Source organism: Triticum aestivum, chromosome 2A (assembly GCF_018294505.1).
Source record: "Triticum aestivum cultivar Chinese Spring chromosome 2A, IWGSC CS RefSeq v2.1, whole genome shotgun sequence".
In the NCBI taxonomy this organism is placed as follows: Eukaryota; Viridiplantae; Streptophyta; class Magnoliopsida; order Poales; family Poaceae; genus Triticum; species Triticum aestivum.
The window spans coordinates 80,445,976-80,451,975 of NC_057797.1; positions in this window are offsets into that span (position 1 = coordinate 80,445,976).

A 6,000-nucleotide genomic window follows, 5' to 3' on the forward strand; every position below is an offset into this window, starting at 1 on the left:
TTTTGATAATAGTAACAGCAACAACGATAATGGTAACAGTGATAGCAGTAATTTTGTAGCAAGTGTAACAGTGATGATAGCAGTAGTAACTTAGCAGGAACGATATAAGATAAATTCGTAGGCATTGGATCAGTGACTTGTTGGATGATATTCATCATGGTTATAACCTAGGGCGATACGGCACTAGCTCTAGTTCGTCAATATAATGTAGGCATGTAATCCGTAAATAGTCATACGTGCTTATGGAAAGAACTTGCATGTCATCTTTTGTCCTATCCTCCCGTGGCAGCGGGGTCCTATTGGAAACTAAGGGATATTAAGGCCTCCTTTTAATAGAGAACTGGAACAAATAATTAACACATAATGAATACATAACTCCTCAAACTACGGTCATCACCGGGAGTGGTCCCGACTATTGTCACTCCGGGGTTGCCGGATCATAACATGTAGTACGTGACTATAACTTGCAAGATCGGATCTAGAACATGGATATAATGGTGATAACATAAATGGTTCAAATCTGAAATCATGGCACCCGGGCCCAAAGTGACAAGCATTAAACATGGCAAAGTCATAGCAACATCAATCTTATAACATAGTGGATACTAGGGATCAAGCCCTAATAAAACTAACTCGATTACATGATGAATCTCATCCAACTCCTCACTGACCAGCGAGCCTACGAAGGAATTACTCACTCCGGGTGGGGAGCATCATGGAATTGGTGATGGAGAAGGGTTGGTGATGACGAAGAACGAAGATCCCCCTCTCCGGAGCCCCAAACGGACTCCAGGTCAGGCCTCCCGATGAAGAACAGGAGGTGACGACGGCTCCGTCTCGTGTCGCGATAAATCTTTCTCTCTGTTTTTTCTGGAAAGATAGGATTTTATAGTGTCGGTTTCAGGGACTGCGGGGGCACCAGCTAGGGACAACCCACCTGCGTGCCAGGAGAGGGGGCACGCACTGGTGGGTTGTGCCCACCCAGGTGCCCCTCTCCGATGGATCTTGGATCCAGACATTCTTATTTATTGTATAAAAATTCCTCGCAAAGTTTCGTTCCATTCCGAGAACTTTTATTTCTGCACAAAAACAACACCATGGTAGTTCTGCTGAAAACAGCGCCAGTCCGGGGTTAGTTTCATTCAAATCATGCAAATTAGAGTCCAAAACAAGAGGAAAAGCATTAGGAAAAGTAGATACCTGATATGTCTCCAACGTATCTATAATTTATGAAGTATTCATGCTATTATATTATCCATCTTAGATGTTTTATATGCATTTATATGCTATTTTATATGATTTTTGGGACAAACCTATTAACCTAGAGCCCAGTGCCAGTTTCTGTTTTTTCCTTGTTTTTGAGTTTTACAGAAAAGGAATACCAAATGGAGTCCAATTGACGTGCCAATTTTTGACAATTTTTTATGGACCAAAAGAAGCCCCCGAAGTAAAAGAGTTGGGCCAGAAGAGTCATGGGCTGTCCACGAGGGTGGGGGGCGCGCCCTACCCCCCTAGGCATGGGCCCCTATCTCGTGGACGATTCGAAGACCCCCCTGACGTGAAACCGATGCCAAAAATTCCTATAAATACACAAACCCCTAGAAAATAACCTAGATCGGAAGTTCCGCCGCCACAAGCCTCTGTAGCGACGAGAAATCAATCTAGGCCCTCTCTGGCACCTTGCCGGAGGGGGCCATCATCACTGGAGGGCATGGAGGAGGATCTCGGAGGGGCCATCATCACCATGAAGGACACGGACCAGAGGGGGAACCTCTCCCCATCCAGGGGGAGGCCATGGAGGAGGAAGCACAAGGGGGAGAACCTCTCCTCCTCTCTCTCGGTGGCGCCAGAGTGCCATCGGGAGGGGAATCATCGCCGCGGTCATCATCTTCATCAACATCACCATCATCATCATCACCATCCTCATCTATTTTATGCGGTCCACTCTCGCGCACCCCGCTTTAATCCCTACTTGAACATGGTGCTTTATGCCGCATATTATGATCCAATGATGTGTTGCCATCCTATGATGTTTTGAGTAGATATCCTTTGTCCTTAGGTTGATTGTTGATCTAGATTGGTATGAGTTGTATGTTTTATTTTGGTGTTGTCCTATTGTGCCCTCCATGTCGCGCAAGTGTGAGGGATTCCCACTGTAGGGTGTTGCAATAAGTTCATGATTCACTTATAGTGGGTTGCTTGAGTGACAGAAGCATAAACCCGAGTAAGGGGGTTGTTGCGTATGGGATAAAGGGGACTTGATGCTTTAATGCTATGGTTGGGTTTTACCTTAATGATTTTTAGTAGTTGCAGATGCTTTCTAGAGTTCCAATCATAAGTTCATATGATCCAAGAAGAGAAAGTATGTTAGCTTATGCCTCTCCCTCATATGAAATTGCAATGACGACTACCGGTCTTGTTAACGATTGCCTAGGATAATTCCGCACACCAACCCATCATTATTCCACACTTGCTATTTATAATATTTAGTAATATATTATAACTTTATGGTAACAGCCCCTACTTTTATATTTTATCTCTCCGATACCATGCAAAGTTATCCTCTTCATACACACAACGTAGTTTTATTTCTCGTTTCTAGTTGGAAGCAAACGTTCGGTGTACGTAGAGTCGTATCAGTGGCAGATAGGACTTGAGAGAATATTGATCTTACATTTAGCTCCTTGCGGGTTAGACACTCCATAATTATCACTTCCACCATTGGAAATTGCTACGATGATTCCCTACACTTGGGGATTATCAAGCTCTTTTCTGGCGCCATTGCCGGGGAGCAATAGCATGGGGTTGATATTCTTGTGTATGCTTGTTTGCTTTCTTCACTAAGTAGATTTTGTTTTTTATTTTTGTTTCTGTTTAGTTGTGGGTGAAACATATAAAAAATTAAAAGAATAAAAATACAAAAAAATTACTTGCCTCTCATACCTAAAAAGTTTTTCAATAAGAGAAGTGATTGGAAGGTTATGCATTGGAGAAATGAGGGTCGACCTTGAACACTTGTGTTCATGCTCATGGAAACAATGTAAAATTTTCATGGAAGCTTCTCTGAAAATAATTATCCCCTTGTATATATCCATTGTATTATAAAAATAATGTGCCAAGCCTTGGTTTTAGGATGATTAGATTGCTTGTTCACTTTGTGCAGTACAAAAACAGAAACTTTGGCTGTAGCGCGTGATTTTACATTTTTTACTGGAAAGTCAAATGGGTCTGAAACTTTTTTAAAATTACTTCTGTACAAATTTTTTGAATTTTCATATTTTTTAGAATTTTTTGGAGTTACAGAAGTTTACTAAACTTCCATATTACTACAGATTGTCCTGTTTTTGACAGATTCTGTTTTCTATGAGTGTTCGCTTATTTTGATGAATCTATGGGTAGTATCGGGGGGTATGAACCATGGTGAAGTTGGAATACATTAGATATAGTTCTAATATGAAATTGGAATAAGTTTGCAACAGTACCTAAAGGTAGTGATTTGCTTTATTACACTAACGGATCTCACAAAGTTTTTGTTAAAGTTTTGTGTGGATGAAGTGTTCGAAGATCGAGGAGCTATCAATATGAGAAGAATAAAGAGAGGCAAGAGCTCAAGCTTGGGGATGCCCAAGGAACCCCAAGTAAATATTTCAAGGATACTCAAGCATCTAAGCTTGGGGATGCCCCGGTTGGCATCCCATCTTTCTTCTTCAACAATTATCGGTATACCTCGGTTTTTGTTTTGTTCACATTATTTGTGTCATTTGTGTTTTTGTTTTTCCTTTAAGAACCATGCTAGTATGAGATAGCCCTTTATTGATTTATAGAATACTTCATGTGCTTCACTTATATCTTTTAAGTATGATCTTATAGAATTGCTCTTTGTGCTTCACTTAAATCTTTTAAGTATTATCTTATAAGAATTGCTCTTTGTGCTCCACTTAAATCTTTTGAGTATGGTTTTATAGAATGCTTTGTGTGCTTCACTTATATATTTTGAGCTTGGATATTGGTTAGTATATATTAATTGTAGAATGCTCCATGAACTTCACTTATATCTTTTGGAGTATGAATAATACTATCATCTAAAGTGGATTTAGAAGAAGTTTGCTCCCACTATTCCGAATGAGGAGAATTTTGCTTATGTGGAGAGTAGTAAAATTTCTATGCTCGTAGATCATGAAAATAATGATTTATGTGATGGTTATATTGTTGAACTCATTCATGATGCTACTGAAAATTATTATGAGGGAGGAATACATGTTTGTAGGAGTTGCAATAATATCAAGTTTACTCTCTAAATGCTTAAAGTTTTCAAGTTATACTTGTTTTTCCTTCCTATGCTAGTTGATTATTGTTCCTATAAATTATGTGCTCACAAAATCCCTAGGCATAGGAAGTGGTTTAGATTTAAATATGCTAGTCATATTCTTCATGATGCTCTCTTTATGTTTCAATTCTTATCTTTTATGTGAGCATCATTGAAATCATCATGCCTAGCTAAAAGGCATTAAAGAAAAGCGCTTGTTGGGAGACAACCCAATATTTACCCTTACTATTTTTGTGTGTTCTCATGATTAAGCTACTGTATTAATCATGTATTATAGCTTTTGTTTCAATAAAGTGCCAAGTAATACCTTTGGGAAGACTTGGGTGAAAGTTAATGCGATCTTGTTGTAAATAACAGAAACTTTGTGCTCACGAGATTAGCTGCCATTTTTTACAGAAGAGTGCGATTGAGTTGATTCTTTTTCAGAACATTAATAGAAAAATTCCTCACGTCCAACAATTTATTTAAGAATTTATGGAGTAGCATAAGTATGGTTGGTGTTCAGATCATTACAGACTGTTCTGTTTCTGACAGATTTTGTTTTCATTGCGTAATTTGCTTGTTTTCTAGTTTCTATGGCTTATATTTCTCAATATAAATTGTAGAAATGATATGGTATAGTAGGCATTGTGTGAGAAAAATTATGAGCCTTGTCTTTGACAGTACCAAATTGAATGGTTTACTCTTTATCATACTAACCTATCTCACGAAGTTCTGTTAAGTTTTGTGTGATTGAAGTTTTCAAGCTTTGGGTGAGATATCGATATGAGGAGAATAAGGAGTGGAAAGACCCTAAGCTTGGGGATGCCCAAGGCACCCCAAGGTAATTTTCAAGGAAGACTCAAGTGCCTAAGCTTGGGGATGCCCTGGAAGGCATCCCCTCTTTCGTCTTCAAAACTATCGGTATACCTTACTCAGAGCTATATTTTTATTCGTCACATGATATGTGTTTTGCTTGGAGCGTATTTTCAATTTTACTTTCTGTTTGAATAAAATCATTGGATTTGAAATCTTGAATGAAAAATAATCCTCCCATGGTTATTTAATTATTTGACTACTCAGTATTCTTCACTTGTATCTTTTTGGAGTAGTTTGTCATTTACTCACGTGCTTCACATAAATCATATGAGTAAATGGTTGAATGAATTGAATATCATAAATCTGAATTTATATACATTTCATATGCTTACAACATGGGCAGTAATGACTTCACACATAATAAGTATAGGTAGTAAACTTATTGGAAGTTAGCAAACACATAATTGGTCACTTGAACAATTCATGAAAGAATATTGAAGGAAGAGAGATTTCACATATAAATATACTATCTTGGACATCTTTTGCAATTGTGAGAAAGCATTAAAATATGACATGCTAAAAGGTTGATGTTGGACAAGGAAGACAACTTAATGGGTTATGTTTTCCTATATCCGAAATGTTATATTGTCTTGGATCATCCAACATGTTGAGCTTGCCTTTCCCTCTCATGCTAGCCAAACTCTTTGCACCAAGTAGAGATACTACTTGTGCTTCCAAATATCCTTAAACCCAGTTTTGCCATGATAGTCCACCATATCTACCTATGGATTGAGTAAGATCCTTCAAGTAAGTTGTCATTGTTGCAAGCAATAAAAATTGCTCTCTAAATATGTATGATTTATTAGTGTGGAGAA